Source organism: Mustela erminea, chromosome 1 (genome assembly GCF_009829155.1).
Source record: "Mustela erminea isolate mMusErm1 chromosome 1, mMusErm1.Pri, whole genome shotgun sequence".
NCBI classification, from domain to species: Eukaryota; Metazoa; Chordata; class Mammalia; order Carnivora; family Mustelidae; genus Mustela; species Mustela erminea.
The window spans coordinates 104,321,554-104,343,902 of NC_045614.1; the positions used below are offsets into that span (position 1 = coordinate 104,321,554).

The 22,349-nt window shown below is 52.0% G+C and overlaps 1 protein-coding gene across 1 annotated transcript in view; it reads left to right on the top strand.

Annotated features, from left to right (window-relative positions):
* The window catches only part of XXYLT1 (xyloside xylosyltransferase 1), a 157,711-nt gene that overhangs the window by 1,138 nt on the left and 134,224 nt on the right, over positions 1–22,349 (top strand). The window lies entirely within an intron of this gene.

Sequence of the window (22,349 nt, forward strand, 5' to 3'; positions counted from 1 at the left end):
CCTAGTCTCCAGGGTCACGAACCTATTTAGAGAAGCCACCAGTCACTCTGAGGGAGGAAGCAGAAGCTCTAAGAGGTACAGATACGATCTGGGGCGAGCACAGCAGAGCTAGCCACCTTGTCCCAGGCTGGGCCAACCTGCTTCGTTGGCAACTCTGCTCCCACCTCTCTCCCTCATCTCCCATGATCTCCCAGCTCTGCTTGTCAGAGATTGGCTTCCTGGCTTAGTGTTAATTGCTTCAGTCAAGTTGCTAGCCTCATTTTGACCTCATAGTTGCACAGAGGGCATCCAAGGTCTGATTTTTGGATAAGACTAGGAGGTGATCTTAAAGGATGGAGACTGATAGTGGGGGAAGGGGTCGTGAGGTAAGAGTAATGTTCCATGTGTTTGTGTCCAGTGATTGATGGGGGATCTGCTGCCCAGATCCTGCAAGGTTCAGGGGTCTCTGGCAGCTCAAGTCCCAACTTCCAGGAAGGCTGCGTTGTGGGCCTGGCCCTTCTCTCCAGCCTTGCTTTTCGTCCTCCCGTGTGCACCTTAGATCTTGAGTGTGTTGACTGTGCCTTTTAAAGATGAATTCTCGCCCAGGATGTCCTTCCTTTCCTCCTGGGTCCTTGGCCACTCTTTACTTAGCTTTCACCGTCCCGGGAATGTCCCTAGACTTGGGGACCGTCTGTGCCCAGCCTTCCACAGCTTTCCATTCCTGCTTCTCCTCATAGCCCACAAAGTCTGTCTCTTGTCCAGAACAAGTAAACCTGTCTGGAGCACCCACCATAGTCAGGGAAGGGCTCCCGGGCCTGGACTTCATGCTGTAGGAGACCCAGAATCCAGGTTCTTGACCCACTCTCTGACCTGGGGTTTTTCAGCCTGGGACCCATCACATTTACCTAATTGGAATCTCAAGGTGAGACCTGGCAGCCTGTCCCAGGTGATCCCTAGTACTCTAATGCTTGAGAAACGCTGTGCTGGCCGAGGGAGAAAACTAAGGGCACTTGATCAAAGGGCCAGTCTGGGCAGAGTTGGGATTTGACAGGGTCTCCAAACACCACCCTGAAGACCAGCATTGTCATTTTATCACTTTATGGAGTCAGAGGTAGCAACTTGGGCCAGATCTCTACCCAGCCCTTTCTCTCTAGCTCGACACAGCTTCTTGTGTACTCAGGGCTGTCTAGCTGCCAGGCCTTTGCTGTGTCGTGCTGCCATTGGGACCCTCTTTCTCTTTCCATCTCTAGGTCTTGGTCATCTGTCTTTGCCATCGCCTCTTTGGAGCCTTTCAGGGAAACCCCATCAGAAGACAAGTCTTCCTCTTCCTCCTCCTCCCTGGTGTGTACTGGTGCTATGAACGTGTCAGGTCTTATCTCCAGTCCCATGATGCCTTGCACAGAGTCCGCACCAGAAATACTGGCCTTGGGGCCAGGTTCCCATCATCATGGTGCCTGTGTTTCCTTCTCTCTCCCTTTGCCATGCTCTCTTTGGACAACCATAGGTCACTAGGCCCTGGAAACAGCTGTGGGGGACATGAATTGAGGCATGGCTGATGAGGGTCTGGAGGCTTTGTAGTTAGATGGCTGTGGTCAGAAAACAGTTTGTTGGTTTCAGCCTAAAATCGTTCTTGTTAGTTTCGAGGTCAGATTTTTGTGAATCTGTTTTCTGTCTGTGATAAACGGTGCTCTTTTTTTCCTTAAATATATGGTCCTGGAAGGTTGGCTTCATGTTACTGGTCATTTGATTCTCTCTCAGGTTTGGAATATTCCTGAAAGGAATGCTTTTTCTGGCATCACTTCACACATGCTTCTCCCTCTGCGTGGGAGATAATGAACCCCTAAATTCTACTCCTGAAACCAATACTATACTATATGTTAGCTAACTTGAATTTAAAAATAAATTTAGGGGCGCCTGGGTGGCTCAGTGGGTTAAAGCCTCTGCCTTCGGCTCAGGTCATGATCCCAGGGTCCTGGGATTGAGCCCCACATCGGGCTCTCTGCTCAGCGGGGAGTCTGCTTCCTCCTCTCCCTCTGCCTACTTCTCTGCCTACTTGTGATCTCTGTCTGTCAAATAAATAAATAAAATCTTAAAAAAAAAAAATTTAAATTACCTTACCCCGAACCCCATCCTTAGCTCTCTCTCAGGTCTCAGTGTAAATGTCATTTCCTTGGCAAACCTTTCCTGAGTGCCCATTATACACTCTCTTAGCACCAAGCCCTTTTCCTTAGTAATATTTATCACTGTTGTAATTATACAATGAATGAATTATTTGTCTACCTTTCAAGACAAGGTAGACAGAGGGCGTGGACCCTGACTCCTCTTAAATGTTGTATCCCCAGCACCCAACATCATGCCTTGCATATGGAAGCGCATTTCATATGAAGGATTAATCTTTAAGTGTTAGTCAGGAAGAAGGAAATTGTAGACATTCCCACCCTGGTTGCATCAGGGCTGGGAGGGGTCTTCAAGACCATATAGTACGATGGGTGAAGAGACTTGCCCAAGGCCACTTGGGGAGTTACTGACCTGCCTAGGACCAGACCCATGTCCTAGGTCAGTGTTTTCCCCTTTCTACCATGTTTCTTCTTTGTTTCTCTTCTGAGGTTTTATTTAAGTTCAAGTTAGTTAACATATAGTATAGTATTGGTTTCAGGAGTAGAATTTAGGGATTCATTATTTACATATAGCACTCAGTGTTCATTCCATCAAGTGTCCTCCTTAATGCCCATCACACAAAGACCCCATCCCTCCCACCTCCCCTCCAGTAACCCTCTGTTCTCTGTGTTGCGTCTTCTATGATTTGCCTCCCCCTCTATTTTTATCTTATTTTATTGTTCTTTCCCTTCCCCTATGTTCATCGGTTTTGTTTCTTAAATTCCACATGAGTGAAATCATCACAGACCATGTTTCATCTTTAAGGAACACTTCTGTCTTGTAAGATAAGGAAGGCAATAGCACAGTCTAGTCAGGAGAAGAGTTGTCTTGACATGTGTGAGGACACCTTGGGGAGAGGAAGGCAGCTCCCTGCCCACCCACCTGTCTGGAGACCGCCTGCTCCCTCAGCATGGGCTCCTAGGAGGTCGCCACCATGTCTGTAAGCTGCAGACCAGAGCTCTGGTGAGCCGGCGTGGAAATTGTGCCCACATCCATATTAGTGTCCTCAGATTATATTTTGGTTCATTAAATATTAGCCAAGGAACCATTCACTTAACCAGAAAAATCTTGTGTCCATTATTATTGAAGATCTTTTGAAATCTACTGGTTTGTCTCCTAACAGTGTGGAAGTCTATTATGTCTTCAATTATTTAATAAGCATCCAAATCTGCTATGTTCCAAGCACCAGGTTAGGAGCTACTAGCCTGTATAAATAGGTCTGTGGACTGACGGCATCAGAATCAGGGCATGGGGCGCCTGAGTGGCTCAGTTGTTAAGCGTCTGCCTTTGGCTCAGGTCATGATCCCGGGGTTCTGGGATCCAGCCCCACATATGGCTCCCTGCTCCAGGGGAAGCCTCCTTCTTCTCCCTCTCCCACTCCCCCTGCTGGTGTTCCCTCTCTCGCTGTGTCTCTCTCTCTATCAAATAAATAAAGAAAAATCTTAAAAAAAAAAAAAAAAAGAATCACATGGGCATGCTTATTAAAAATTCAGAATCCTGGGCTCTGCCCCAGCCTGTGGGTCAGAAACTGCTGGGTGGGCTCTGGGAATCTGAATTTGGATGGAGCTGCAGAGGCTGGTGTGGGAGTTCACTTTTCTAAGGGGATACAGGAGCACCTGGGGCTCTCCTCCCGACCTTTAAGACCCAGTTCGACCCATTTCAGCCCTCCTCTCTGTGCCGCCTTCCCTGGGAGCACAGTGCCTGGCTCACGGTAGGCATTCAGAAAACATTTGGCTGGACTGCTCTCTGTTCTCCAAGCGCTCCTGGTTCGGCTGGCTTGGGCAAGGCTGCTGCATTCATTCATCTTGCATATATGCTGCTTTTATGATATGCCTTCCACTCAGAACATCCTGACCCCTGGCTCACTTCCATCCCGGATTAGTCCTGTGGTGTGTGGCTTCAGTTTCCTGGTCCCACCTTTCCTCCCCAGGCTGTGGAAGAAGCTGTCCCTTCTCATGGGGTTTTGCTCAGTCTGCGTCTGAGCCATCTATTGCCTCATTCTGTTTGTCAAGAGGAACCCTACCCTTGTAACAGTTATATCCAGATGTGTCTTTTTCATCAGCCTTCCTTGCTCTATCAGGTTTGATAGAATATGCTGTGGAAATCCCAAATTGTGGTGGTTTATGCAAGATTGAGAGTTATTTCTCATGGAAATGGGAGGTCAGAGATGGGCATTCCTGGTGGTCTGGGGGCTTCCTGAAGTCGTGAGGGTCCTAGGCTCCTTGCAGCTGCTTGTGTCACTATCCCTAGGGAGTGACTGACCCTTGTCCTCATGGGCCAGTCTGGCTGCTACAGCTTTAGCCATCACGTCTGTGTTTTGGTGGCAGGATGGAGGAAGAAGCAAAAAAAGACTACTCCATTAAAAATAGGGGTTCAGTTAATTGGGAAGTGGAGGAGAGCAGGTTTGGGGTAGATGACCGGCCATCCCTGCCTCACCCCTGAAGAGCCCTCCCAGGCCTGACCAAGCACCTGATGTATATGGGACCCTGATTCACAGCTACGGGGGACACTGACGTGGGTCGGGCATAGCCATCCAGGAACCCACACTGCTGAGTGTCACCTACCCGCTCATCCTGTCTTGCTGCAAAATGCAGTGGGTTGGGCATGAGAAGGCCCTGAGGGGGTGAGACAGCTCTGAATTGCAAGCCCAGTTGGCCATTTACTAGCTGGGTTACCATGGGTCAGCCACCTCGCCGCTCTGGGCCTCCGAGGCCTTGTTTGTAAACGAGGGTCAAACCCCTCCCCCTACCGCCTCCCGCATAGAGGCGAAGATTCCATGCGGCCCTTCTGCAGCCCGTCCAGCCCAGTGCTGCTGCCACAGCACGGCCCCCGCTCTGCTGACCTGTGGGGAAAAATCTGCACAGCGAGCAGGCCCCGGAGCACCCGGCATCCCTTAGCACTGACACGACTTGTGGTCCACCCCTTTCCCCTATTTGGGGTGGGCAGCCCCCCCACCCCTGGCCCCTTCCCTGGCGCAGAGGCCCCGTGGGGCTCCCCCGCCTCACCGTACTCCTACTGCTTCTTTTTTTTTTTTTTTTAAAGATTTTATTTATTTATTTGACAGAGAGAAATCACAAGTAGATGGAGAGGCAGGCAGAGAGAGAGAGAGGGAAGCAGGCTCCCTGCTGAGCAGAGAGCCCGATGCGGGCCTCGATCCCAGGACCCTGAGATCATGACCTGAGCCGAAGGCAGCGGCTTAACCCACTGAGCCACCCAGGCGCCCTCTGTACTGCTTCTTCATGGTGTTTCTCTAATGCTCCTTGTTGCGTGATCACTCAGATGTTAGCCACTCCGAAAGGCCTTCCCTGAACCCCTTGTCTAAAGTGGCCCCCACCCGGGCCCTCATCTTCTTTCCCATCACCCTGTTTGTAACACATTCTCGTTTGTTTGTTCCTTCATTCGTTCAGCAGAGGAGCGCTTACCCTGTGCCATGAACAGTGGGAACAGAACCGAGTTTCTGCTCTCGTGGAGCATGAGTATGTGTGTGGAAGAGGAGAGAGACTTCAAACAGATAAACAAGTACAGATAGGGCAAATCAGACTGTGAGAAGTTTAGAGCAGGTAAGGCAGGGTAAGGATGTAAGAAGCGTATGGTTCGGGGAGGGGGAAGTTGGCTGGCCGCGGTGGTCAGGGAAGGTCCCAATGAAATGATGAATTGACACTTGAACAGAGACGGAGGGGAGTGAGAGTATGCACTTTCTGCCCTCTAGGAGGGAGAGAGCTCTAGCCAGAGCTGCATGTAGGAAGGCTGCAGGTGGGAAGGCTGCATGTAGGAAGGCTGCAGGCTCCATTAAAAATAGGGGTTCAGTTAATTGGGAAGTGGAGGAGAGCAGGTTTGGGGTAGATGACCGGCCATCCCTGGTCATAATAAATAACCATCCTTTTATTTATTTGCAGTCTTCTCTCCCTACTAGAATATAATCTCCGCGAGGGCAGGACATCACTTCCCTTCTTCATCTCCCGAGGTCCACAGGAACCCCTTAAACGCCATTCCTATTTCTGGCCTAAGTTGGAAGCGATAGAGAGACGCGGGACAGGCAGCCTGTCTGGAACACAAGAATCAGACAGACTTCTGGAAGGACAGGCAGTCTTGGACAGCCACTGGCTTCCCTGCAGGGGTAGGCAGGCTCTCCACAGGTAATTCCATCCAGAAGAGGGAGGAGGAAAGGAGAGGAGAGGAAGGGAGGGGGGAGGAGAGGAGGGGAAAGAGGAGAGGATGAAGGGCCAAGTAGAAGCAGAGGAAGGGCCAGGGCGGGCATGCCTTCCAAACTCACCCATCAGACCAGTTTCTCCTCCTACCTTAAGGGAGGGACTCATGTGCATGGTGGGGAGCAAGAGGCCAGTAGAGCCGATTTAGTGGGAACCCCCCCTCCCCCGTGTAGAAGGCACAAAACAGTGGAAACGGAGGTGCTCCTCTTTCCCCCACCACCATCATATTCTTAGCACAGTTCCTGGCACTTTCAAGGCTCTCAATCAATATTCACAGTTGACTGACTGATGGCTGTATTAGCTAAACCCAGGAATCCTCTGAGAGTTCTCAGTGATCGGCAGATCATCTCTTCCGTCCAACCCATTTTCCTCAGAGCATGAGGCAGGGTTGCCCAGTCTCCAGATAACAAGTTAGGACTGAGAAGGAAGCCGTGTGCTTTCCACACATAAAGCAGTTGCTGGATTTTGGGAGGAGCGTGTGCTGAGGACTGGGGTGGCTGAAGGATGGGGAAGCTCTGTGCACCCTGGGGCCCTTCCAGAGTTTCTGCAGGAGCACAACTGAGTGGTTTTGAAGAGATGAGACCTTCAGCTCACCGTGGAGGCTTGGAGGAAGCGTAAAGCCCGCCATGCTGGATGTCGTGCTGATGAAGCTAATGACAAACAGGTGACACTGAAAGGCAGCTTCTCCAGCTGGTCAGAGCGGCAGGCCCCTTGCATATGAATGAGACTTGAATAAGTTATGACCGTCCGGGAAAGAGGCGACCTGAGAAATGCCTCCTCCAATGAGAGGCTCTTTGGAAAGACAGGTTGACATTTTTTACTACAGAATTTAGAGAACAGCGCCACGTCACCAAACCCATTTGCCAGTAGAGTGCTTTTAAATTATAATATGTTCGTGAAACAACTGGAGTAGTTTGTGTACCAATGCGTGTTTCTCAGGGAGAACTTCAATCATTGATCTGAGGGAATGACTTTATATGGTATTATTGTGTCCTGTATGATGCACTCTGGATAATTCCATAGACAGTACCACAGATCATGTGTTAACGTTATAAGGCAAAGCCCGTACCACAGGTCAGGGACCATCCTAAAGCTGAGTCACACTGACACATGGGTGGTTGGCCTCAGGGTACAGATACAGTGTTCTAGCTGAACACTAGGAATTCCTCACAATTTTCTGTTTTCTCTTCCCATAGATCATTTAGAAAAAGGTGATCACATTTTTCTTTTTTGCAATTAAAAAAACTGAGGTAGAATTTACATGCCATAAAATGCAACCCCTTTGAAAGAAACAGTTCAGTGGTTTTTTAATATCGCAAGATTGTTCAGCCATGACCACTAGTTCCAAAACGTTTTCATCATCCCTAAAGAAACCTCATACCCATTAGCAGTCACTCCCCATTCTGCTCTGTCCCCAGAGCTGGCAATCTCAAACTGCTTTCTAGCTCCATAAATTTGCCTGTTCTGAACATTTCATACAAATGGACTCCTTCAATACGTGACCTTTTGTATCTGGCTTTCTTTGCTTGGCACGGGTAATACTCCATCCTTTTTAATGACTGAATGATATTCTGTTGTATGGACATGCCACATTTATCCATTATTTGGTGGACATTTGGGTGGTTTCTCCTTTTTTGGCTGTTGTGAATAATTCTGCTGTGAATATTGGTTCATGAGTTTCTGTGTGGTTATATGTGTTCACATCTCTTGGGTATATATACCCAGGCATGGAATGGCTTGGTCACATGTTACCCTTTCAGGAAATGCTAGACCGTTTTCCAAAGTGGCTGTGCCAATCTGTCTTCTCACCAGCAGCGTATGAAAGTTCCAGAGTCTCCACATCTCAGCCCACACTTGCTATGGTCTGTCTTTTTGATCATCGTTGTTCTCGTGGGTGTGAAGTAGCATCTCATTGATCTGGTTTTGATTTGCATTTCCTCAGTGACTAATGGAGAGATGATTACCTATTGATAAGGACAACTGCATATGTGTATTTGCTGTTTTTCTATGTGTTTGCCAGAATGCATTTTACAAGAAAACCCAGGTGCCTGGACACTCCCTGCCCCACCAGAAAGACATTAGATAGCATCTCTGGAAAGGCTTGTCTTCTGAAGAACACAGTTTAGAAATTTCAGATGTATACAGTAATGTTATTTCTAAAATCAGCGAGGCCATGTTACTCGTATGAAGACTTGATTAGGAGAATAATAGTAACATTTGTTCAGCACTCTAGATTGTATAAAAGGGCTTTTACAAACATCTCATTTGAACGTCATGGTGACAGGTGAAGGAGACCCCATGGCTGACAGATCAGGTGACTTACTTGAGTTCCCAAACTAAGTCATGGGGCTGGGCTGTGTCGTGCTTTAGGGAGGAGGGGACACCCTCCAGAGTGGGAGCCAGTGAGGGCTGGGCTGTAGCCCACCTTGCACCCCTCCCTGATGGTCCCATATATTTAATTACACCAGTCTGAACAAAGCCTGTGCTTGCTCCAAGGGTGGCATCTGTCTCCCTCGCTTTCCCAGAACACTGCAGAATCACCAAGCTTAGGAGCTTTAAGGACATTCTGAACCTATGGGTGCAGTGTCCTTCCCAGTGAGCTGATGGACCTGGGTGGAGGGGGGGCAGTGATTAGTGCCCTACAGTGCTGGGGTCAGAATCAGTCCAGGCCCTTCTGTTTGGGCGTCAGTGTTAGCAGCAACCTTTACTCCCCCTTGGGAGAGTGGATTGAGAGTCAGCTCACCCTACCCACCCCTGCAGAGACGGCCAGGTGCTGGGCCTGTGTTGAGCCACCCCAGCTGGGCCTCGCTACACTGTGTCCCCACGGATCTTTCTGGCTGGGGAGGGGATGCCAAAGCCCTGCTGGTTGTTGGGGGCTAGCCTGGTGCCCGAGCCGGACCAGGGGGTCAGTACTGGAGGGAACCGATGTGGTATGTCTACAGCTTAAGGTTTGTGCTGGAGGGTGCCCGAGGGCTAGGATCAGTGCTCTGGTCTCCGCGCCAGGAGGTCCGCAGGTGGAGTAGCTGTAGGAGTGCAGCCCACAGTGGGCCACCAGGCTCTCCTGCCTGGCACTGCCTTGTCCCCTGAGACCCGCTCTCCTGCTCCCTGTGCGGGGTTCCCTCCAGGGGCCCGAGGAGCCGTGTGCGGCGCTCCGTGCGGCCACTAGAAGGCGCTGCCGCCCCGCGTTTGCTCCGCTGGAGTCTGGCGCCAGAGCCCGCCCCGCTCTGGAGTCCGCAGCTCAAGCCCAGCTGTTTTTGTTCTTTCTCCACGAGGGGCACCCCGCCCCTCTCCCCGGGTTTTAGAGAGGAAGATTGAAATGAAAGGGAGTCTGGGTGGCGATTGTGGGCGGTCATTTCCTTCCTCCGCCCGGTGTAAACTGGCTTTGATGAGGTCCTTTGAATAAAGGTGGATGAAACAGAAGCTGGATGGTTGCATCCGGATGGCGAAGACATCAGGGCTTCCTGGCCGTCGTCTGAGGGACCCGTGGGGGTGGGCGAGGGGGAGTGTCTGCGCATCCCACAGCCCAAGCCTCTGGCTTGCCCTTGTTCCTGCCAAAGGGCCCCCAGCGGGGCCCTGCCCACAGCCTCCCTGCTTCCCTGGGTGCATCCACCCAGCACGTGTGGGTCCTTCAGGAGAAGCGAAGAGGCCTGCCTCTTAAATAGGGGCCTCTGTGGCTAGAGCTGTGTGAAGGCAGAGCCGCCCCTGACGCCCACCAGGTGCTCCTGCAGAGACAGAGCCGCAGGTCCCCTGGCATGAGGTGGGAAGCTGGGGCAGTGGCCGAGAGGCAAGTTTGGTGGGTAGAGGTGCAGTGCCCCCCTCCTGGTGGGCAGTCACTGTGGCCTTGTTGCTTGACGCCAGGTGCGGGGCTTCTTACTGTTGGCAGCACAGTGCACCCAACCCTGTTGTAGGTGCCTGTTTGGACACAAAGCCAGATGTTCACTTAACGTGCTTTAATTAAAGCCATTTGTTTTATTTCTTGGGGTGTTTACTTTTAAGCAGTTCCAAGAAAGTGATCCTTCTGCTGGTGGGACCGAGTGTCAGGGAGGCCTGCTCTGGAAGGGCCAGCCTGGGAGCACACTTTTACTCTCTGGCCTCCTTCCTCTTCTCCCTGGAGCTCACTACCCCTTCTACCCCCGCCGAATCTGTACTGTGCCAGCCAGGGCAGGAGCACAGGGCTTGGAGCCCCAGGCCTGGGCTCAAGTGCTTTCTGGGGCCTTTGGGAGCAGTGGGGCCCTGGGTATACTCCCTGGACCTCTTTCCCCTCCCCCGCGATCTCACGGTGTCTGGTGTCTAGGAGATAAAATGGGGCAGCTTGGGGCCTGACCTGCAATAGCTGATGGGCTGATAAATGGCGCTTTTCATCCCGGTACCTGAGTAGGTGTGTTGTGAGGGGGGACTTGCTGCTCATCATCTGAGAAGGCACAGTGCTTACTGATTCAGTTGGATGGCAGGGGAGCTGGCTTGCAGAACTGTGTTCTGCCCAGGTTTGCTTCATGATGTGTTCGTCTTTTGGGGCTGCTCTGACAAACTACCACAGACCGGTTGGCTTGTGAAGAACAGGTATTTCTCCCAGCTGTGGAGGCTGGAGGTCCAAGACTAGGGTGCCAGCAAAGGCTCTTTCCTGGGTTGTGGACTGCCACTTTCCTGCTGTGCACTCACTTGGGGTCTTCTAGAAGGGCTCTAATCCCATTCATGAGGGCTCCACCCTCGTGACCTAGTCACTTCCTGTAGGCCTCACCTCCAAATACCCTCACATTGGGCATTAGGATTTCAGCATCTGGATTTGGGTGGGGTGGCGGGGGTGGGGAGGAGATAAACATTTAGACTGTAACACAGAGAGTCCTCTTGTTCTTTTGAGTGTTCCTGAGTTCCCCAGACTACAATATTCTCTCCTCTGAGCCTCCCCTCCAACTCCCCAACCCCTCTGGCCTCATTCGGTACTCAGCTATGCCCATGCTTTCTCTTTTCTGCGAGGAGGATGAAGCCCCAGTCTTCATCTCTCCCTTCCCCAGTGTGGCGAGCACATGTCTGCTTTGGTCAGAGGCTCAGCAAACGCCTGCTTGATTTGGCCTGCTTTTTTGGAGTGTGTGCTGTTGTTTCCATTAGAATGGTGAAGCTGGGGTCTGTGCTTTATAGTCTTTGTGGGGGCAACATGGATGATCCTGCTGCGCCTTCTGGGGAGTGGAGCCCTCTCTCTGAAACGTCCTTTCTAGAAGGTCCAATTCTAGAAATTTTTAGAAGATTCCAATTCAAACTTGTTGATAATAAACTGAGCATTTTTTAGGTTTGTCTCTTCTTAATGGTGTTCGATTTGTTTTCTTGGTCTGATCGCACACAGTCATTATTCATAAAGTTTCTCAGAATTCTGTCAGGTATAAACTGTAAATGATTTTTAAAAGCCAGGCTACTGGGGAGACCCACATATCCCTAGGGCGTGCTCATATCCCTCGTTCCCACCCATCCCTCTTTGCGGGGTCCTGGGCCTTACCCACTGTGGCTTGTACATCATTGAGTGTTGTGAGGGGCCTTGCTCTTGCCAGATCATCATGGCCGTCCTGGATGCAGGTTCTGGGAAAACTGACCCCGATGGTCAGGTTCCTTGAGTCCTGGTCAGTGTGGGAGTCTGAGGGGCTTCATGGGCTTTGGCAGACGCACAAGTGGATCAGTCATTGTTTGAACAGCCTGCACAAGGTGAGGCGTAATGCAGGCTCTGCTCAGGGTGTCCCAGGCCACCTGCTGTGGGGCGGGGGGCAGGAAGACCCAGGGCAGGGGATTCTAGGTGTCCCTGAGCCCAGCTTTGTGAGGGTGGCGGTTCTGTCTGCCGCAGTCAGGGAGCTTTGGGGAGGTGCATGCATCGTAAATTGGTAGGGTGGGACCCTCCCAGTCTTTTAGAGTGGGGAACTGAGGCAGCTGGGGCAACAGACTGGCCTTGCCTCCTGTACCTGGAGGGAGAGTCGTGACCAGAAGGAGAGGGTGCCATCTGGCTGAGTGAGTGCTTGGCTCTCTGGCTGGTTGGCAGCAGTCAGATAGAGCCTGGGCAGTCAGGACTCCAGAAGAGTTGGAGGGAGCCCCAGAGCCCATGCTGGCTGGGCTGTGTCAGGGAGGGGCTGCTTCTCCCAGCACTCTGCCTTACTGCACTGCTTGGACTTTGGGTATGCTGCCTGCCATTTATGCCCCTGGGACTTTGCTTATGACTTCCTATCCTGGAGCACCCATCCCTCCCTTCTGGGCTTCACATTTTACTCTTCAAGATTACGTTCCAGATGCCGACTGTGGGGGAAGGGAAGAAGCCATCCCTGACCGCATCCCTACCCATCTCTGGGTTTGCCCTTCTCCTCTGAGCTCTGGCAGTACTGAAATTGGGCCCTCTGCCAGCTCCTGGAAGGCCAGGCTGTGTCGTCTTCCATTCTGTGTTTCCAGGATATAGTATAGCCCAGGGCCCTGGGTAGAATAAGACTGCACCAGTTTGTTGAGCTGGAGAAGGTGTTTGCCAGCTCAAGCCAGCATAAGTGGGCCGTACAGTGTATTTGCCCCCTTGGGATGCTTCTCCTGGGGCCTTTGGGAAGTGAGCAGGCCTCCAGGCATCCATGTTCCTCTCCCGTCATCCTGTCAGTATGCTCTGACACATGTGGGATGTGGCTGACCAACACAGTGAGTCCTTGGCCACCGATGGAGGTCTCTTGATTTAAAGAAGACTTCCTTGTGCCTCTGCCCTGGGCTTGGAGTGTGGAGTCATGCAAGCCCTCTCAGACGCTTATATTGACCTTGCTGTTGGTGATAGTAGCTATTGCTACCATGTAAGTGACAGGCACCATGCTACATTCTACCCTCACTCTCTGAATCCTCAGAGCCACCAGCCCTGTGAGGGCGCATGTATTCTCCCCTGGGAAGAGGCTTCATGGATGAGGCCCCTGAGCCCAGACTCCATTTAGTAGCTTGCTCTAAAAGTGGCTGAGCAGTCTTCCAACTCCTAAGCACTCTGCCTTCATGCCTGTGAGATCTGGCTCATTCTAGCCTCTCCACGCGGGGAGTGCTCTGTGAGCGCTGGGACCATAGAGGGCATGGTACCCCTGGGCCTGCTGCTCACTGGGGCTTCACACGCATATCCTCTTCTCCTTGTCAGCAGCTCAAGGGCCGGATAGGTGGCCTGTGAAGAGTGAGGGAACCTCAAAGCCTGTGTGGGGCAGATCCCACTCCTCCTCCAGGTTGTGCCCCATAGAACCAGCTGAGAGCCTCTATTAGTGTGTGGGTGTCTCAGGACCCTGCTGTTTGGAACCCCGCCTCCTGGGTTTGGTGGCGAGACAGAGGAGGTCAGCCTCGAAGAGAAATGGAAAGGTTGTGTAGTCCTGACCCTTCCTCTTACCTGTGAGGAGATGGCAGTCCAGAGAGGCCAAGCGACTTGCTCAAGGCCCCTCTGCTAGGCTGGCAGATGAAGGGTCTGGGAGCCAGGTCTCCCGCCTCTCTGCCATCTCCCTGCCTGCTTTCCCTTTGCCGGGGTTTCTGCAGTGGGTTCTGGATTGTGCTGGTTTCTGTGTGCTTGTTTGAATTCGGTTTTTGTTCTACTCCTCCCGGACGTGGGACTGCTTTGCACTTGCCTGTGTTTTGTTTACCCTGAATGGCTGTGCTTCATGCCCCGCGGAAGGGAGCCACAGTGGAGCCCCCCCACCTCCCCGCCATTGAGGGGAGCTGGCCTCATCCGGGTGCAGGCCCCAGGGCCCAGGGCCCAGGGCGGGGGCAGGAGGTCTCCTGCCTGGGTCTGCGCCCCATCGGCTGCCCTCTGGCAGTGTTGATCAAGAGGATCTTTGGGTGTCGGAGAGTGGGCTCTCTGTCATGTGAGCTGAGCTACCCCTCCCAAAGCATACACACACAGTAGGTCCTCAGGATACTGCATTTTCTGCTGCTTTGCGGTCCAGCTTACTTTTAAGGGGCCGCTCTCTCTGAAGACCTGTTGCCCTTATGGGTTTTCTGATGCCTCTGCGATCCCCAGCTCTGTGTGCAGAGCTGGCGAAGCTGCCAGATGTGGGGGGGCCCTCAAGGGTACAGTCTGTGTCTGACTGCCCCCCGCCCTGCAGCCTAGTGTGGGGCTGGCATGTGTCTCCTGAGGGAATATGGTGCTGACTTCTGATGGGTCTGGGTCAGGCTGCAGCTCTGCCTAATCCTGCCTGGAGTCAGTGGGTAGTTGTTGGCCTTCTCTGAACTCCTTCCCAATCTGCTGAAGAGACAGAGGAGTATTACCCCCCTCGAAACCTTGTCATGGGGATGAAATTAAACGGATTAATGTTTCTAAAAGTCCTGTTTGTGCCCAGCACATGCTAGATGTCTGCTCTGGACCTTGGCCATGGCTGCCCTGTTCCCCATAAATACTGTCCAGATCTAGCAGCCAGACCCTTCCCGGTTCCCCCGTGCCGTCTCAGCGGCCTGCCCTGCTGGTCTGCACCTGCTCCTCCGGTGTCACAGGCCAGATCCTGCTACAGGCAGCCATGCTCGGGTTGTCTGTATGGATGCTCAGGCTTCTTATAAAAGGGCGAGTTTGGCTCAGAGATCCCCTGGCCTCCGTAGTTTATTAGATCCTGTGTATATGCCAGGTGAGAGCGAGGTGGTGACTGAGCCCGTTGGGGTTAGGCCCTGTCGTCCTCAGTTTCCTCCTAGTGGAAAAGGAACAAAATTCCAGCTCAAGAGAGTGAGTCCTGGAGAGGAGGGAATGACTTGGAAATAACCGCATTCGAAAAGCAGATCTGTGCCCTCTGGTCGTTCTTTTGGCTGCTGACTGCCTGCTTTAAGGTAAATGTAACCTGTGGTCAGAGGAGTGGAGTTTAACCCAGATAAGCTCAGAGTAACCTTTGGTCCTGGGTCCCTGGGGAGGGTGTCAGGGCCCTGGCGAACTGGCTTGCCTCAGTCAGCCACTGCGGACGTCTTTGTCATAGCCGGCATCTCAGGTCCCTGATGGCCCACTCGGGGTCTGGCTGTGCCTGCAGAGGGGATGCTGATGGCCAGGGCCGGTGACTGCCCTCTGGGAACAGAGCCACAGAGTGCCCAGCCTCAGGGTCCTCAGGGTCCCCTGGTCACCGTGCAGTCTCCCACGGAATCTGCACGATGTGAGCTGATGGCAGGCGCCACTGGGACTTGGCTGACATCATCATTTCTAAGTGTCCCAGTTTAAAACTTAACTTAGCCGGAGACTCCCTTCCTCAGTGCAGAGCAAATAGCTGAAGAGTTAATTGAGGTTAGTGAGTGTATTTGCTGAGGACATTCAGATGTTTATGGAGGTTGATTCCATTCGCTTGTCTGTTCCTCAGACTCACGGAGTGGCTTTTGCTTTGATCAGAAACGGGCACAACTTGTGATGTATGAATCTGGCTTGCTCTGGGGGCTGCTGGCCTGGGAGAGCGAAGGCGACGTGAGAACATTCCTCGTTCCTTAAAGCAGACGTGCAGAAGCCCTGTCTCGGGTAGCTGGCCCTGGGGAATGACATAAGTCCCCACTGCTTAACCTCTTGGTTTCTGGAGCCACTGACCCCTGAGCCCTTTCCTGTGACATGTGCAGCATCTGGAATGGACTTACAGAAATCTCTGAGGGGTTGGTTCTAGCATGGAAGTATGGGAGGGGATTCTCACTGCCCCAGGAGAGCCTCCCTTGGGAGCAGGGAGTGGAGCGCTGGAGAGCCTGTCCACCCTGCTTCTGGGAGAGCGGAAAACCGGGCGTGCAAGGCTAAGTAGCGTGTTCCTTGGAGCCTTGCCCACTGCGGACATACATGGGGTGCAGCCAGGGCATTTGGCCATGTGTCTTCTGTGAGACCCACCCATGGGGATGCAGTGTGAGGACGTTTTCCCATCTTTCTGCCTCGATTTGTGCTTATGGCTTGTACGGTTGTGTTGTCGATTATTATCTGATTTCTTTGTAAGCTGTCCTGGGAGTTTCTGATTTTTTCACACTCTAAATAAGCCACAGAGAACATCTGTGTGTGTATCTGTGTGTGTGTCTGTTTTCCTTCTTTTTCATCTTTCCCTGAACTCTTCCTTAAGTCTTCACAAGGAACATGTCACAGTTGCAAGTGGGCTGATGCCCATAAATTAGATCTGAAAATCAGGACCCAGCAGTAGCACTCCTTGGGTGTCCACTCTCTTGGCTTTCTATTATACAGAGTTTTTCAGCTAATTTGCATTGCACAACCCAGCTTTGTCTCCTCTTAGTATTCTATTTTTTTTTTTTTTAGTATTTTATTTCTTTATTTTTAAGGCGTTTATTTATTTATTTGAAAGAGAGAGAGAACACGAGCATGGGGTAGGGACAGAGGGAGAGGGAAAAGCAGATTCCCCACTGAGCAGGGAGCCCACCATGGGGCTCAATCCCAGGGCCTTAGGATCATGCATGACCTGAGCTGAAACCAAGAGTCAGACACTTAACAGACTGAGCCACCAGGGGGGTCCTTTAAACAGTCATTAAAATATAAAATAAATTATATATATATATATATATATATATATATATATATATAAAATTTTGATACTTCTTTTCACTCAATCTATGGTTTTGAGGTATATCCAAGTTGATACATGGGGGTCTTGTTTGCTCACTTTGCTGCTGTGCAGGATTTCATGACGGGCAGACCTGTTCATCCATTTTTCCACTAGAGCTGGCTGTGTGGAACCCTTTTTGTCTCCCAAACATCGCTGCCATGAGCGTCAGGTGTGTGTCTGCACGCACATGTGTGCTGAGTTCCTCCTGAGCGCACACCCAGACAGGCATTTACTGGCCCCGGAGTCTGTGTGTCTCCCTGAGGTGCCGGAAGTCTTGTCTGTGCGGTGCTCCTGCCGCCCGCTCCCTCTCCTCCCAAACACTTGGTGTGCAGGCTCCCTTTTCTTGAGGTGGGTCCTCCTTCCTTGGTGTCAGGAGATAGAAACCTGAGGGCCACCTGGAGAATAGGATAGGAGGGAAACTTCCAGGACAGACCTGAGTGTTCCTTTGTGCCTCCCAAGCTTTCTGGCCGTGTGGAGACTTGGATCAGTCTCCCCGGCGTTTGAGAACCTCAGTAGCTGAGAGCAGAGAGGAGGGTGCCTCCAGCTAGAGGTGGACTGGTCTTTCCCTGAGTTCTGCCTCCACTGCCGCAGAGCTGTCTGAGAGGGCACATGGCCTGGCTTTGGGGTGGCGACTTGCCCTGTAACCTGGGGAGAGCCTTTTCCCCTCACTAGGCCTCAGGTTCCCTGTCTGAAAGGGCAGGGTTGGCTCATGGACCGTGTGAGTTCTTGGCTCCACATGTATCGTCTGTCCACTTGTACTTTTATAATTAGCAAACCCCATGTTATTAGCCATGGGCCGCTAGGCCTGAGCCTTGAGCCGCTGTTGGGTCTGAGTGGGGGCCGGTGGGCTGCCTATCAGGGTGCTCCCTGGTGACCGTTCTCTTCCCTGTGGTATGAATCCTCCTCCTCAGTGAAGTGGTCTGTGTTCTCATATAGTTTGAGGGAAGATCCTCGGATCCCAGGGGCTTAGGGGCAAAGTTGAGTATTGCCGACAGAAGGGAAGCAAAAGACTGCGGCTGGTCCTGTGGGACACGTAAGAAAGCCAGAACAAAGGATCACTGCTTTCTTTGTGGTGAGCATGTTTAAGGTCAATGTAGACTGAGCTACACTTACTGGTTTGTCTATCAGGTGCCAGCACTGCCCCAGGACATTGATATGTGCTGGGTGTATGGATGAACAAAAGAGGCAGAACAGATCAAGTATCCTGCCTTTTTGGAGCTTATGTTGTGGCAGGAAGAGGATTAAATGAGCTAATAACATTTGTTTGCTTTGTTGCCTGGGGCACCATGATGTAGGGGCTCAAAAAGGCTAGGTTTCATTTCATCTCTTTGTTGTCCCATGATAAGCAAATGAGGAAGTAGTACAGTGTCCTAGGAGGTGAGTAAGTTACCAGTACGTTAGCAGGGTAAGAGGCCTCAGGAGTATGGGAAAGTCGTGATAGCTAGTTGAGAGATGGGGACACTGTCACTAAGGATATGGATTTTGAGCAGAGGCCCAAGGAGTGGAGTTGGCCGTGCAGACCAGGGTGGGAGGTCGCCTGGCGTGTGCAGGGAGCAGCAAGACCTTGCAGGTGGTGGTGGGGGAATGGCTGGGGAGGCCCTCTGGAAGGACCGCAGACCCAGGCACGGTCCAGTGCCCACTGGTGATGGGAGGGGCTGCAACTGTGTTTTGAGGGGAGAAGGGCCACTCTGGCTGCTGTGTGGAGGACAGAATGAAGGTGAGGCCCGTTCAGAGGCCAGCATCCTGGCCCAGGAGAGAGGAAACTGGGGTGAGGAGGAAAGCTTTGGGACCGTCCAGGAGAAGTGCACTTATTGGGTCAGGAGCCCAATGAGGGCTTTCTACACTAGACTTCATTCATACCCAGATTTGTGGCCTCTGGAGGGCTGGAAACATGTCACCCCCTACCTCCCGCCAGGTAGTAGGGACTCTGCCCTCAGTGAGGGAATAACAGAAGAAGAAAGGTGGAGTGCGATAGTCCCCAGTGACTGGTAGGTTGCTTGCATTCTAGAATCAAAAAGGCCTGGGCTCAGATCTGGGCCTTGGCCATCCAGCAGGTCACCTTGGACAGGTCACATCCCCTTTATGAAGGGCAGAATCATGATGAGGGTTGGATGAGCTCATGTTTGTCCACATGGCTTTCCCTATGGTGCCATGATGCCCAGGTGCTGGTGGCTGGCTTGGGGGTTTGGGCTGTGTGGTGTCCTGACATGCCAGGGGGACTTGTGGCTTGAGGTTATGGGAGGGCCTGCTGGAGATGGGGCCCTGATGTCTGCCGGGGTGACCTTGACGGGGGGGGGCAGCCCTCATGTTGCAGACACCTCCTGGTTGTTGGGGCTGTGCTTGGCTTTTTTTTTTTTTTTTTTTTAAAGATTTTATTTATTTATTTGACAAAGAGACAGTGAGAGGGAACACAAGTCAAAGGAGTGGGAGAGGGAGAAGCAGGGAGCCTGACACGGGGCTCAATCCCATGATCCCGAGATCATGACCTGAGCCAAAGGCAGATGCTTAATGACTTAGCCATCCAGGCAGCCCTGTGATTGGCATTTTAAACACATCATCTCACCCTCTCCCCACCCCAGAAGAGGTGATGAACACGAACAGTGTCTCCCAAGTGAGGTCATTTGACTGTTTCCTTCACGGTTTTTGCCCAAATCCCATAACTGCCTGCAGCATTACCTACTTAATAGGTATTTTTACTGACTCTTCCTCTTCTTTAAATCATTTCCTTAGCCTCTCCTTAGGTATGGTCTGCAAAATCATAGTGCTGAAGTATTTTTGCTAATTTTCTCATATTTTGCATATCAGAATCAGTTCGTAAGTATTAGAGTGGTTGGTCTGTGTGCCTCTTAGAATTTTCTTTTGTACCCTGATCTCTTTACCTCCCCTACCCATCCCCCTCCACCCCGCTATGGGTGTGTGCGACATCTTGAGGAGCACTGGACAAGGGGTTTCATGGAACCTAGGAGAGCCGGGAAATGGTGAAGGCTGTCCTGTGTCCTGGAGTCTGACTGGTCTGAGCTCAGAGGGTCCCATGGGTCCCTGCTTGGGCTCCAGCCATGTCCCAGTCCCAGCCCCAGTCCCAGCGAGCCCGCAGGGGAGCGGGCCTCTCTGTGAGGAGAGGGAGTAGGGAGCAGAGGGGGTAGGGAGCTTGGGGCAGGCCCCTCCCATGGGGGGGCACTTCCTGTCTGCCACGTTGAAGCCAGAACCGGTTAAGTGCATCCCTCTGGGTGTCACTCCTGGTAAAACTGCAGTGTTCTTTGGGAGGTCATAGGTCGTGGGAGATTATAACATATCAGGGAACCTGGTCAGGAAGGACCTGACTGATCTACAGTCAGCAGACTTCTGGGAGAGGAGAGAGACCAGACCGCTGCTCCTGAGGTTTCCAGGACAGTCCTGCTGCTGCTGTTCTCTCTTGGGCCTTTCTCCCATCCTTCCGCCACTTTCCTATTGTCTCATGCCTTCTCTTTATCTTCTGAGGTGGAAAACATTATGTTGTAGACAATGGGCTTGTCCTGTCAAGAAATTTAACATTACATGTAAAAAGCCCAACCTCATCATTTGTAAAAGAGGCGAGTTAAGGAATGATTGTGACTGCTGTGTAAGGGTTGTCTCAAAGAGCTCACTCAGTGTGTTCTTCAGTGAGTGCCTGACAAGGTGGGGAGAAGGTGGGGAGTGGCTGAGCATTCAGAACGAGCACTCAGGGTTGAGGAGAGGGAGCTGGGACCCGGAGAACAGGGGTGAATGGCATGGGAAATGGGCCATGGGGCCATGAAGTTGGCTGCACCGTGCTGTAGAAATTATGGCTTTCTGCTTTTGGAGCCCCTCAGCTGTGGCAAGCATATGTGGAAGGCCAGGAAGCCTGATGTCACCATTAGCTGGTCATGAACACGTCCAGAGTCCAGAAGAAAGCACTGACCTTTTTTTCTCCCCTTCCATTTTTCCTTTGGAGTCCCCTTATGGTTCATTTCCAGTCAGCCTTGGAGGAGCATCTGGGCCACTCCCTCCATCTCTCTCCACTCCTCTCCATGTGTTCCTCTTTTCTCAGACCCTTCTTTGCCTTCCAAGGACATGGCTCTGTCCCAGTGGTTTGCTGTATAGTTCCTTGGGGTCATCCTGGAAATTCCCTGGGAGGTCCTGGGGGTTTGAGGGCCTACAGAGCAGAGCACCTACAAGACACACCAGCCTTTTTGTTACTTTTGTCATGTGCACAGCCTCTCCACGTTGCCATGCTAGTCAGGTCTTCATCTTTCCACCTGCTGGAGGTGGGGAGGACAACACGGGGCGAGGGGTGAGAAATGTTGGTGCCGCCACACCGGGCACACAGGCCTCTGTGTCCAGTTCCTCAGCCTGGGTTCTGCTCTCCTCCCGTCGTGGTGGCCTGTTCTAACTTGGGGCCTGTGTTTGATTCCTCTGTCGGGGGCTGCTAGTCAACAGAGAATCAAGGTTTGAAAGGAGTTAGGGTATACCTTTGCCATTTATTCTCTCTCCATTATAGGCAAGAAAATAAAATGTGGGGAGAACATGAGTGGGGAGAGAGGGTGGAGCGGGAGAGAATGATCTGGGTCACGTGCGAGATTGTATGCTCCTCTCCCCTCCACCCCCACTGGGGCACATCCCCACAGACCCTCCAGCTGCTCCTCAGGTGAAGGGGTTCTGGACCTTTTGCCACTGTGGTCTTCTCCTTTGGCTGTGCTGTGCAAGTTTGCCCACAGCCTTCCTGCAGTGATGTCCAGAGCTGAGCCCAGCCAGGACCCTGAGGCCATCTGACTGGCCCTGAGTCCAGCGGGACACTTCTTCGTATGTCTGAAGACCAGTAGAATCACTTGGGGGTGGTTTCTGAAAGAAGATTTCTGAACCCACCTGCAAACTGACTCATGATGTCTAGAGCAAGGACCTAGGAGTCTGCATTTTTGTAGGACTCCCCAGCGACAGCCTTTGCGCTCTGGAGTTGGAGCCCAACCCCCTTCCTGACAGTGTGGCTGCAGCTTAGTGGTCCACGTGGTTCGGCCCTCAGTCACCTTCTGTGCGGGGGGCCTTTTCCAGAGCTGCTGGGCCTATTTGACATGTCCTCCCTACCCTGGGCACATCGAGGTGTGGGAGAAATGGAATCTGCTGAAATGTTGGGCATCTTATAGGAGTCCCAGAACATTAACTGCAGATCTGGTTTTCTGGAAACTTCTGATAGTGCAGTAAGTGTGAGGTGGAGAGGAGGGTGGGGAGGGAACCAGACAAGATGTTTTGTAGCAGCTGGATTCCTTGTAGTATAGTGTAGTAAAGAATGGCTTTAGCTCTTGGGCTGTTAGTAAAGTGGGTCATGAGCATGGATGTTGGGAAATTCTTTGGAAATCAGATGGACAAGCCTCCTTTTTCCTCTTCAGCTGTTTGTGCTTTTGCTTGGCAAGATTAAATTACACCTAGGACATCTTGTAGAACTGATGAAAGTCACATTAGGGAGGGATGGAAACAGGGCACCTGCAGCCTGGTGAAC